This window comes from Lactuca sativa, chromosome 8, assembly GCF_002870075.4.
Source record: "Lactuca sativa cultivar Salinas chromosome 8, Lsat_Salinas_v11, whole genome shotgun sequence".
Classification (NCBI taxonomy): domain Eukaryota; kingdom Viridiplantae; phylum Streptophyta; class Magnoliopsida; order Asterales; family Asteraceae; genus Lactuca; species Lactuca sativa.
This window is the reverse complement of record NC_056630.2, coordinates 218,983,694-218,997,768: the sequence shown is the minus strand read 5'-3', so window position 1 is coordinate 218,997,768 and position 14,075 is coordinate 218,983,694.

The window sequence follows — 14,075 nt, the reverse complement described above, 5'->3', positions numbered from 1 at the left end:
TATGGTGAAGGCAACCCAAAAGGACCATGCACAACCGGGTCAAATACTTGCCTAATATAGTTGTAGCCTTAGACACTAATCCAACAATTCGCTCCCACTTCCATTCCGGTATCTCCAGTTGTTGCAGAAGACCGGAGGGTTTCTGGTATTCGACCTTGACCTTGGCGCAAGTAAGGCATTTACTTACGAAGGTAGCAATATATGCTTTCATGTTAGGCCACCAGTATAGCTTTTTAATATCCAGATACATCTTATCTGAACCTGGGTGGACGGAATAATGATTGTTGGGTGCCTCGTTCATGACCAAGTCTCTGAAACCATCGTGTTTCGATGTCCATATCTGATCCATGAGGTATAAGGCTCCGCCACCCTTGACTTCCAAATTCTTATCCATCCCATTCAGGGATTCACCCGCCATATTTTTAGGTTTCAAAGCGTCGAGCTGAGCCTCCTTAATTTGCGTGGACAAGTGTGAATGGATAGTTAGAGTCAAAGATTTGACTCTACGACCAGAATATATTTTCCGACTTAGGGCGTCAGCTACTACGTTGGCTTTCCCCGGATGATAACGAATTTCGCATTCGTAATCACTGAGTAGCTCGACCCACCGTCCTTGTCTCATGTTGAGCTCTTTATGGTCAAATATATGTTGTAGGATTTTGTGGTATGTAAATATTGTGCTTTTTGTACCGTACAGGTAGTGTCTCCATATTTTCAGAGCAAACACAACTGCTCCTAGTTCCAGGTCGTGGGTGGTGTAGTTATCCTCGTGTGTCTTCAGCTGTCTCGAGGCATAGGCGATGACCTTACCTCGTTGCATCAGAACACAGCCGAGCCCCTGATTTGAAGCATCACAATAGACAACGAAGTCTTCTATGCCTTCGGGGAGGGATATTGTTGGTGCGGTGGACAAGGCTCGCTTGAGCATTTGGAACGCTCTTTTCTGTTTCTCTTCCCAGTCAAAGGCCACGCCTTTCTGGGTCAATGTTGTAAGAGGTTTCGTTATGCAGGAGAAGTTCTCAATGAACCTGCGATAGTAGCCAGCGAGACTTAGAAATTGACGAATTTTCGTAGGTGTCTTCGGTGCTGACCAGTTCTCGATGGCCTTGATTTTGGAGGGGTCCACATGTATTCCCTCTTCACTAACAACGTGGCCCAAGAATTCGAATCTTCGAATCCAAAATTCGCACTTAGAGAACTTCGCATAGAGCTTCTCTGATCGTAATGTTTTTAAGACTGTGCGAAGATGTTGACTATGTTCCTCTTTACTTTGAGCGTAGATGAGTATGTCATCGATGAAGACGATGACGAACTGATCCAAGTAAGGACGACACACCCTATTCATTAAATCCATGAATATTACGGGTGCGTTACTTAATCCAAACGGCATCACTACAAATTTATAGTTTCCATAACGAGTTTGGAAGGCTGTCTTGGGAACATCCTCCACTAACACTCGTAGTTTGTGATATCCGGCTCGTAGATCTATCTTCGAGAAGTAGTTGGATCGTTGAAGTTGATCATATAAATCGTCAATTCGGGGTAAGGGATAACGATTGTTAATGGTAAGCTTGTTGAGTTCCCTGTAGTTGATGCACATGCGAAACGATCCGTCTTTTTTCTTGACGAGCAAGACCGGTGCTCCCCATGGTGAGAAGCTCGGTCTAATGAATCCCTTCTTGAGAAGTTGGTTAAGATGACTGGAAAGTTCCTGCATCTCTGTCGGTGCCAAACGGTAAGGAGATTTGGCTATGGGAGTAGCGCCTGGCACTAAGTCGATTCTGAAATCGGCTTGCCGTTGTTCTTCTGGAGTAGCCCCTGCATCTCTGCTGGTGGTAATCCTGGGATTTCTACTGGAAAGATGCCGGGAAAGTCGCGTACCTCTGGGATGTTCTGAATGTCTTTTACTTCTTGACTCGTATCGACGATGTGTGCGAGGAATGCATGGTATTCCTTTCGTAAGCACTTCTGGGCTTGGATGCATGAAATGATGCGAAGGCTCGTACAAGGTTTGTCATCGTAGATAACTAGGTTTTTGTTGTTAGGGAAGTTAAGACAAACTACTTTTTCAAAGCACATGATGTCGGCGCGAAGAAGACTCAACCAATCCATGCCGATAATGATGTCGAAACTTTTAATTGGGACCGGCATGAGGTCTATCCTGAAAGTATAGCCATCTAAATTTAGAGTACAACCTACGTATATGCAGTTAGTACTTTCCGTTTTCCAGTTTGCCATTTCTACCGTGAATGATTTATCTAATGCACACGGTTTTTGTTTAAGTAGGTGTGCAAATTTATGGCTTACGAAACTTTTCTCTTCTCCACTGTCGAAAAGTATGCAAGCATAAGAGTTATCGAGGAGAAACGTACTAGTAACTATAGTAGGATCAACTATGGCTTCCTCGTGGCCTATGGCCAGAATTCTTCCTACTCCACTAGTTATCCCTGTTTTAGGTAAGTTCCTCTTGTAGTGACCCACCTTGCCACAACCGTAGCAAGCTTGGCCCACCCCGATGTTAGGAACTTGAGCGGTCGGCCTTGCTGGAGTCTTGCAAAAACTGGCGGTATGCCCCTTCCTGTTGCAGTTAGAGCACTGCATTTCCCGGCAAGGTCCGTTGTGATGGAAGGTGCATTTGTTGCACCTCGGAAGATTACCGGCATAAGGCTTTGTTGGGAAGGGATTGACATGGACAGCAGGGGTTACCGTGGCAACATTGATTGCCACTAGTTGTTGTCTCTTTGAGGATTTTTGCAAAGCCCTGCTTTTCCTCTTGTTCTATTCCTTTTTCTTGTTGTTGTTGTTGTTGTTGTTGTTTCCCTTTTTTGGCTCGGGTGTAGGGATTGTTGGGTTCTAGTGGTTTCCTTGATCTATTAAAGATTGTGCCAGCTCTTTGGCGCTGTCAAAAGTAACAGGCTTGGATGCTAAGACACTTGATTGGATCTGGGGTGACAGTCCACAAATATATCTCTCTATTCTCTTGGTCTCCAGAGCAACCATGTCAGGGCATAGAATTGCTAGATCACAGAATCTATTTGTATACGTTGATATGTCGGAACCAACCATTTCCAGACCCTAGAGTTCCTGCATGAGGTTTTGAATTTCCCCTCGAGGACAGTACTCTCTCATCAGCATGCCTTTCTAGTTTTCCCAGCTGATCGAATTTTCCACTATAATAGTCAGAAACTTAACGTGGCCATTCCACCAAGTTAAAGATGTGTCAAAAAAGGTACAAGTAGAAAACTTGACCTTATTGCCCTTTGGACAGGCGTAGATTTCGAAGACCAATTCTGTCTTTTCAATCCATTGTCTTAAGATCATAACCCCACCAGTTCCATTGAAGTTTCGGAGTTTGGCATTCGTAAAATCCTTGTAAGTGCATTCCAGGGGATGTCCACGACTCTTGCCATAGTTGGAAGGAGGTGCACCTGTTCCCGATCCACTAGGGACAGGACTATTGGTGTGTGACACGGCAGCCGCTACGACCACCTTGAAAGATTCTTGGAACATAGCAGCGTCAAACTGGGGAGGCGGTTAAGGTGGTGGAGGAGGTGGTGGTATCGGTGTTTCGTAATTTGGGTTATGCCTTGGATTTCTGCAAGGCGGAATCTTTTAACTATACGTTTAAAAAGATGACAACACGGGTAAGAATAAATGAATAATGAGAGTGTCTCATGGACTAACTGTCCATAGTCCAACAACACAATTGAACAACACGTTTGAATGAGGATCTAGTATTGAAAGGTGAAAGCATTTGGACAATAATTTCCATAAGATTAGATATCTCTCAAAAGTACTGGAATTATAGATGTAACAAGTTCGGGAAAAGTGGCCTAGGAGTAGGCCTTACCTAAACCAAGATGGGAAAATTTTGACAGAACTATTACTAGATCAAGACCTAACAGGTCTAAGATTTACAAAGATAGGGAATTAGACCAGAGTTTTTACATAAACTAGGTTATATCCAAAAGAGAAGTCGATGATATTCTATCGGTGACGAGAACTACTAGAGTGAGTTCTTGATCCCGACAGCAGGTGTTCTATGTCCCTCATACGCCTATCAGATCTAACTTGCTGAGCTCGAAGTTCCCTGACTTCAGCCTAGGTTCCAAGAAGTTCTCTCTACAGAGCTGCATTGTGGACTAGAGTCCTTTCATGAGCAGACTCTAGTTGGCGAATGCGGACTATGTTTACACCAGAGTTGGCGTCAACCTCCATGACTCGGTCGATAGCTGCTCGACCTTTTATGTCATTCCGAGAAATCCTACGAACCATGATGGGTAGCACTCTATCAGAACCTCCCTCGGTGAGGTTGTAGAAGCTACTATCTCTGTTGTAGGGGATGGGTTGACCCTGTTCCTAGATCCATCTATTAAAGTTTGTGGCCCATAGGGGTGTGGGTCCTTGAAATGTTGGGCGAGGGTTTGGGTTTTGAGTAGCTGGAGGTAGGTTGTTAACTTCAGGCTCCGAGTCAGAACTATCAGAATAGCCTTCAGCATGGTGATCATCCAAAGGAATTGGGTGATCATCTTCTGGTTCTTCCTCTAGCCATCTAGTATTGCCTTGGTTTGGGAAGTACGGGTTGCCGTGGGGATGGAATCCAGCCATGATATCTACACGAGAAAAGGGATATAATAAATAACTAAATAGACGTACTAATTAGATAATTATAAGATGACCTTTATCAGTTACTTCAATACTTTTTTAGTGCATACTAATTATATGTGACTAAGACAGGATAGACCTTCGAATAAGCGACCCTAACTCTAAGTCCACAACCCAACGAGGAACAAGAAGTAAGGCAAAGATCCATAGATTCTAAGTCTATGACGTCCTAGATACATATAATTTTACTGTATCCACTAAGCAACTATTGACCTATTGATAAGGATCTATTTAGTTCTCAAATAAGTAATTACAGTAACACCAAATACCCCTATGGTATTTCATTGTGGTAGTGTTGGTAAGTTTTTTGACTTGTTGCCACATCACAACCATTCTTGGGCATAAGCTAATCACTCCTTGGACCAGCATAGTTGATCAGGCTATGCCACTCCTAGGTCTGACCATACATCCCCAAGCTTACTTGTGATATTCAACAATCATAATACTTTTGTTCTTGTCATTGTGACAGTGATTTTAGTATGAATGTAGGCACATATACTTTATTACATATTTTATTGTTTAAAGTATAAACTCTTGGTCAGAGTATTATATTCTCATTGTATTTATAGTTTGTGTATCTTTTGTGGGTTGATACACTCAATTCACTATAAACAAAGCTCTGATACCAATCTGTCACACCCCAAAACCAAGAACGGCGGAAACGTTCAGGGGTGGAGGACGTCATGTAAAGTATCATAACAGTGCAAAGTAGTAAACAAGAAACAACATCATCCATTGCATTAAAAGTAAAGTTTTAATACATGAGTGTTCTTTCATTGTAATAAGACACCAAAATATATAATCAAAATAAAAGACGAGTCTTGTCTGTGCTCCGTCTTCTCAAAACCTGGTCATCATACCTGTCTACTGGTGACCTGAGAATACAATTTATTTTGAAAGCAAGTAGATCAGCATAAAGCTGGTGAATTCATAAGTAATTTAGTGTCATTCATCTAGAAAGCCGTTATGAAAGACATGCAATTGTTGATGAAACATTTGATATAATTGTGAAAACCCTAGAAAATCCCATATTTCCTACTAGTATAAAAGGTAGTCTTCTACCGAGACCATGATGTTTTGAAGTTTGCATTTCTGTGTAAATGAATGTTTTTCCTGTGTGTGACTATTATTATAAATATATAGTCTACCTCATCGTTTATGTGAATGTGTCACAAAATAAAAGTAAAAGGGAAATTATATAAGTATTATCCTTTGGTACTAGGATAAACATGACATGGAAGATGTCGAATAGTATTAACCGTAAACATCCATCGATATGCATTTTCCCTCTGTAGCTGACAGTTGTGTGTAGAATGGTTAGACCCGTACATATATAATAGTATCTACACATATAGTATTTAATAGTATCTGATCGTATAGTAACTATGTAAAAGTATCCATGGAATAGTATCTCTTCATAATGATGTAATAATATCTCTTCCTATTGATGTATTAGTATTTCTTCATATTGATGTATTAGTATCTCTTCATATTTGATGTATTAGTATAGACTCATGAATGAATTGACTCTGGTGTAATCCTTGTAATAGGAATAATGTTTTGTATCCCCTAAAGTATACCTATAATAGTTTACTGGAATGTAAGTTGAGTGTTCAAGTAGGTTTATACACCCTTGGTACTCAAGAGTGTTGGAAATGAATGAACAATGAAAGATTTCATATCAATACATATATATACATGGAACATAAGTGTATAGATATGGTTTTTTAAAAATAAGTTGAAAGAGGTTTTGTAAAACATGTAAGAGTTTTGAACAATAAATAATAATGACTTGATGTCATTTTATGAAACATTTCAAAAGCAATTCATTACATAACAAAGTATAACCAAAGTAAAACCATTTCGTGTATCACCTTTTCAAGTATGTGAAATCAGTTGGTTGAAAACACAGTTATAAATCACATGTGATTGATTCTATAACATACTGTTTTCTACTTGTATCCCCCCCTCATTAAAGCATTTATAAACATTTAAAAGGTTGATTTAGGGGTATGAACTCAGTTGTAGTTGGTGGTTTGGATGAACGGATAAAATAGGATGCCAAGTGTCAAGTGAAGACTTGTATACACTCATTGATCCTGGTTAACATATAATAACACATATATGTATCCAATTAGTCTTTAAACAACTAATTAATTAAGTTAAAACATCCTAGGACATGTAAAACACCTTATATAAGTGTTATAAGTCCTAAGGATTGCATCTAAGTGTTGTAGGACATTGCTATTGAGTTTAGGGTTCAAGGGAACCCCTTATATGAGTTTACGGTTTTGTGACCACAACTCATTTTGAGTTTACGATCGTAAACCCATGAGCTTACGACCATAAACTCATGTTTCTTTGACCATTTGTTGTTTTGGAGCTCTACAAGCGCTTAGAAGTATTTCCACTTGAAGTTTAAGCCTATGGAAGTGATTAGGGCACCATTTCACTCCTAAATGGAGTTTACGGCCCTAAGATCATTTTCCTTTGGGTTTACGTCCGTAAACCCATGTGGTTTATGGTCTTTTGATGTTTTCAAGCCATTAACTCATCAAGGAAGGGGTCTATGCAAGTTTCCAAGGCTTAGGAGGGACAAGGGCACATTTTGGCACCCTAATTAGGGTTTACGGTCCAAGAACACCTTGGACCATAAATACCTTGGTCTTTTGTTTCTTGGTTGATTTCTTGATTTCTAGAAGTGTAACAAGCCTTATACTACTCTAGGATAGAAGTACTTACTAGTTAGAAGCTTGAAAAGGTGGTAAAAGTCCAAGAACACTAGTGTGTGTTCTTGGTGAAACTTGAAGATCTAACCTTTTGGAATGATTTCACGGATGGAAGTGTGTTAGATCACTAGGTTAAGGTAGATATCAACTTTATAAGGCAAGAAACACTTACAAGTTGAAGATCTTGAAGAAATGGTGGATGATACTTGAGAGAGAATTAGATTTTGGATCTTGAATTTCTGAAAAAATGTAAATAATGACTCAGTGTCAATTATATACTCCCTTTTAGGGTTTACGGCTGTAAACACCTTTGTTTAGGCCGTAAACGCCAAACTTTTGGAGTCTTGGGACTTTGTTGTTGCACAATAAACCCTAATGCATCCTCTCTCCTAGTATCTCCTGAAGTACTAATCTATAAACCCTCAAACTTATTCCTAAAAACTTGAAAGTTAGCAGAAACAGTTTTAACTTCTATTGAAGTGTATGGTTGTACAGAATAGAAATTTTGGGTTGTCACAGTGTGCGGCCGTATAGAGGGCGTCTGCGGTCGTACAAGCGAGTGTGCAGCCGTACAAAGGGGTGTGCGGCCGTACAGAGGGGTGTGCGGTCGTACACTCTTCGGGATGTGGGAGTGTCCGTCCTGTATAGATCTATACACATAATTTCCACTCTCCCTCCAGGAGACCCTGGTTACACAGTGATAGCATGATGAAGTGTCGTATCGAGAAATAGTTTGTCACATTCTAATTTAGTATGTTCTCTTGTATAATGTATAATGTACTTTCTCGTATAATGTATAGAGTGTTCTCTTGCATAGTATATAGTACTCTCTTACATAGTATTTAGCATGTATTGACTCATAACCGTACTGACTATAGTAAGTGGCATGGTAAAAGTAGTAATGAATGGTAATCCTTAACTAAGCCTGTTAAATCTCAATTTTATATATATATATATATATATATATATATATATATATATATATTGGGGAAATCAAGAGTTTAAGTAATTAAAGCAGTTTGAAAAGGTTTATAAAAATAGTTTGAAATCATTTGGATGATAACACAACATTTCTTGTGTTTTAGTTGTATTCCCCACCTAGAACATTGAAAAAAAGTAAAAATGTAGGGGTATGAACTCACCCCGAGTGTGTATGCTTGTTTGGGTAACGAAGTGTTTGCATATGATCTGCGGGTTAGAATACGTAAAAGTAGCTATATCTTAATAATATTTATACACGATATCATATCTAAATTAATAACATATTAATTTAATGTGTTTAAACAACCCTTAATTACGTAAGAAATACTCACAGTCGAATATTTGAATGGTTTGAAATTGTTCTTGGTGCATTCTTGGTGTTCTTGGTGATTTTGAGTGATTTTGGCAGATGATTTGAAGAGGGTAGGGTGATTCATGCAAATTTTGAAGAATATAACAAGGTTTCGGCAGGATCTTTAAGAGCTTCTTATGATATTTGAAGGAAAACATGACGAACTCGATGATAGTTGAGAAAAAATGAGGAAGTTTTTGGCCAAAAGATGGAGAAATGGTTATAGTTTTCAGCCAGCACACACACACACACACACACACACACACACACATATATATATATATATATATATATATATATATATATATAAATATATATAAATACATGAGTTTTCGGCCGAGACCACCACACGAGATGATAAGACCGAGCCTCATACTAGTCCGAAGGCATTTACGGTCCAAAGCGGTTTGCAGCCGAAAAGGGTTTTCGGTTTCACTATTTTCGGGCCAAGGAGATAAGGTCGGTTGAGAGGTTTGCCATGCAAGATTTCCCGTTTTTAACCAAAAATGGTTTTTGGCTTTTAAATATATTTTATTTCTTTACTAAAACACATATTTTAGTCATGAACATTTGATTAAATCAAATGGTTTCTAATATTTTGACCTTGCTTGAACTTCATTGATGTTCGTTGACCCAAAATAACGGGTTGCCACATATTGTTTCTCTTCCCACTTTATCCAACATGAAAAAATCTGTTTGAAAAATCAACATTTGCACTAACATGTGCGCTATACTTTGTCCTCAACAAGCACTTCGTGTAGCATCACAACCAATGAATAATAGCAATCATAGCAACACAGCCATTACAATGAATACTTAAATCAAAATGTTTACATCAGCTTGAAACTTTGTCTGAAACTGCTTTGAATTGCATCAAATAGCTGTGTAAAGTATACACATAAAACTCTTATTGCTCCAACTCCTCAAAAACCCAGCAGGTACCTGTCTACTGATTTCCTGAGAATACAAGCAGTTTGAAATAATATCAGGTTAAAATTGGTGAGTTCATAAGCAGTAGTTTGTAATGAAAACTTGTTGATGAGTTGTAAAAGTGTTTGTGTAGTTTCAAGAAAATCCGATATTTTCTTTAATGAGAACGTGGTGTTTTCAATTCTGTATAAAACCATGAATGTTTGTTACCGAAAACTGTAGTGATGTGCGAAAATAATACTTCATGTGACTATCTAATCGTAATCATGATGTGTAAGTATTTCGTATGTGAAACCATTGTATGTTCAGTTCTGTTTGCAAAACCCTGAAAGTTCCCCAGTTGTAGTGTGTAGTATATCTATTTAGTATAAATAAAACTGTTAAACAGTGTCCGGTTGTAAACTAAAGGTGATTTATACATAATGTGAGTCGTATAACCATGCTTGATATGACTAGAGACCTTTCCAACGTTCCTTAGGCGTCGAGTTAAATGACATTTGTACACCCCAGGCGTGCCCGCCTAATTGTAGCTAGCAGTTCAGGTGTGAGATTATAAGTCCTGAATAGATCCATTCACAAATCTCACGCTCTCCCTCCAGGAGACTCTGGTTATACTATGATAGGATTTATCCCTGTATACCTAAGGGTATAGTATTGAAGTAGCGCCTCACAGTATCGTACAATCTAGTTTACATGTAGTGTAGTAGCGTTCTACCATAGTGAAAATCCATATGTATACCGAATGTAGTGATAATTACAGTTATGAATACTATGATAAAATAGTGAGGTAAACTGTAAACTATTTCTGTCTTAGTAAATATCTTTAGCAGTGAAAGTTTCTGGACTTGTTATGTTTACAAAATCCCAAACTATACCAATTATAGTTTGCATGTATAACGTAGTGAATAGCGTGTCCGGAAAACTATGCAATTTTAGTGAAAACGTCCATTATGCTCAACCCAATATAAAAGGGTTAAAGTATGAGATTTGCATGAGTTTTGAAAACATTTATGTTTAGCTTGAATTCCCCCCTGAAAACATTAAAAATACAGAAAATGTAGGGGTATGAACTCACAGTTTGATGTAAGAACCGAGCGTAAGGTTGGTGCGGATGCTGAGTGTTTTCGTACGCAAGTGGATCCTATTAACATATGGTAACACATATATGCATTAGATGAGGACCTAACACTATTTTTTTTGGAAGGAAACCACCTTTGGGACTAGGAAAACACTTAAGACTAAGTGTTAGAATCACACGTGATTGAAGATGGGGAGTTTGCGATCGTAATCAGGAGTGTACGGTCAGGGGTTTGCGGCCCAATAGGTTTTACGGCCCACGAGTTTGCGGCCCAAGTGTTTGCGGTCCATGGGTTTACGGCCCATGGGTTTACGGCTTGTGGGTTTACGGCCTGTGGCTTTACGACCCATGTGTTTACAGCCATAAACACTTGTTTAAAGGTGCGATTTTCGGTGTTTCAAGGTCCTTTCTAGCCTCTTGGAAGTGTTCTAAGCCTTGTGCTCAGCTCAAGGAAGAGTTTAAAGGCAAATAATCGACCAAAAATGGAGTTTACGGAAATTGAAGGGATTATGGCCGTAAACCCATTTCGTGTTCATGATTTTGTTGGATTAATGTCTAAGTCCATAACTATATTTGGTAAGACTTGACCCGACCCGGCATGGTCCATTTGGGTTGCATACCATCATGCACTTGAATGAGAGAAATAAGACACTTATGGTTATTAATATATTATAAGTTCTAGTATATTAATAATAAGAATAATAAGATTATTTAATTAGTATTGATCAAGAATTAATCTAGGATTAATTAAGTGATCAAAAGAAGACTAATTAAATATATGGGTTGATTGTGTAAATCATCCATACTTGTATAGTGGGCTAATGCTCCATGGATAATCAAGTTGGGCTAAAACCCATAGGATGGTCCATGGATGCTCCATGGTGTATTTGTACCCATGGATCCAAGGAAATGGAAAGCCATGACAATTAAGAGTTTACCCTAATTGTGTAACTATATAAGAATCTTATTATTGAGGAAAAATCGGCCACTAGTAGTATTCAAGAAAGGGCTAGCCGATTTTGGTGAGTGTAGAATTCTCTCAAGTCATTCTAAGTGTTTTGATGATTGTGATTCCATTTGAGGTGTCACACTTGGGGCACTAAGCACTCAAGCTTCATGAAGACTTTCTACATCAAGAGGTATGTATTCTATCTTGTTACATTATTGTTTTGTATGCTAGATTAGGATAATACCTTGGAAGTTCTTATTTGCATGTATAATAGAGAAAACATAGATCCAAGGTATTTAGGGTTGCATGTACACTTAGGAAGTGTTAGAATGCTCAAAACCCAACAGTGGTATCAGAGCCACGGGTTGTTTTCTGTTATATTGATGCAAATATTTTATTTTCAAAGTTGGAAAAAAAAGAAAAAAAAAACATGAAGTTTGTCAAATTTTAAGATAATTACTTGTTCTTGTGAAAAACTAATTATTTGTAAAATTTGAATAATTTGCTTTATGAGTTGAATTAGGTCAAATTTAATAAAAGATAAAATAATATGATTATTTTATTAGTTTTAAAAGTTTGATCTAAAGAGTTTTATTTTTTTGAAACCTCCATAAGTTATGGATATGAAAAGGTTTTTTAAAAAAAATTGATTCAAAGTTTTATGGAGTTACAAAAAATTTGGTGTTAATGTTTTAAAGGATTCCATAACTTAAGAATAAGTTATGGATCACCAAAAGTTTTTTGTGTTACCTTATTTTATGAGTGAATTTAGATTAATGAATAAAATTATGTGATAGTTGGTTTTAATCCAAATTAATCTAAAAGAAGTTCATAAAATGTGTTTATGTAACTTATAAGTCACATTTAACAAGGTTTCCTAATGAAGATGATGTCCCATGGATATCATACTTCTTCACCTCTTCAAATTATTCTCCCTAACCCACAAGTTCTTGAAAAGTTTAAGGTCACTCAGGCCCTATTAGGCAAGGCAAGGTCTAGGTGTGGTCACATCTTGGAGATGTAGTCACATATTGACAAGCCGGGAGAGTTGGGTGTCAAAGTCTTGAGAAAGTTGGTGGTTCAACTACTTTCTAAGTAACATAGTGAGTTCTTTTGGAACACCTATGAAAAAGACTATGACAAGACCCTTAATGATCTTATCTATTTGTTAAGATCAACTTCCTAAAACTTTATGGACATTGACAATGATGACATTGGATATCCAGTAAAGCATTCTCTTCCCAATGGAAAGGGATTGGCTATAGTCAACACGGTTGACCAAATGGTAAAGAGAAAAGCTAAGTCTGTGATAGTCCTGTGTACCATTATCAAAGGGTCCATATGTTTGTATTGCCAAAGAAAGGGCATTGGTTGCGAAGCTGCCAAATTTACCTAAGGATGTTAAAGTCAATAAGTTTGACTCTACTTCAGGTAAAATCCACTATCTAACTCTGTTAAGTTTCTATTCTGAGATTCTTGATACATGATGTGACCGGGTCGCATGGTGATGGTTTAAGAATCAAAGGAAAGTGAAGAAACTTAAAGGAAGAATATGCTGAATCTGATCGCATAGATGGATTTCTATCGCATAGTTTGAAAAATCGGATTCTTGAGCTACTTCTTAGGAGTTATGAGATATTGCTTAGGAATAGATAACAACAAGTTTTCATATGGATTGTAAGGATAGTTTTTCCGCAAAGTTTTAAAATAAAAGGAAATTTTTTGATTTTATTTATTTTAAAATATCCTTACAATGGCATTTGAGGAAAAATTGTTGCTTATATAATTCCGTTAAGAGCAAGAGTGGAAATATGAAATTGATTCTTTCATTTGTGGTAATGTCTAAATTTACCAAATAAGGAAAGATTCTCATCATCCAAGGTTCAATTGGACCGGAACTTGGAATCATGCAAGTTGTATAGCATGATGAATGAGAACTTTCAAGTTTTGGAAAATTAAGACTAATTACTTGTTCACATGGATGTGTGAATCAAGTAAAGGACTAAGGGATCGAGTACACATTCTTGTGCACTGGTCAAGTCCACCACAAAAAGTTTGATAAGACTATTCGTCATGATTTACTTAAGTTCAGTAAATATGATTATACTTACAAGCTTAAGTGTAACTCTGAGACATTGGAAAAGGTTCCAATGTAAGGCAGAGCGAATAAGAAGAATCAATTTAGGCAGTAAGATAAAAGTTTCTCAAATCTGAAAAGATGGGAGAGTACTTTAGTATCAGTTTTTGTGATCATCTTAATGATTAAGAAACCATAGCACAATTAGTTCTCTAAGGAAATCTTAGTGCATTCTTATGACTAAGAAGAGGGATCTTGAATTGTTGAAGTGGTTAAATCAAGAAGATGAGTCATACTTCGTTCCAATACAAGTC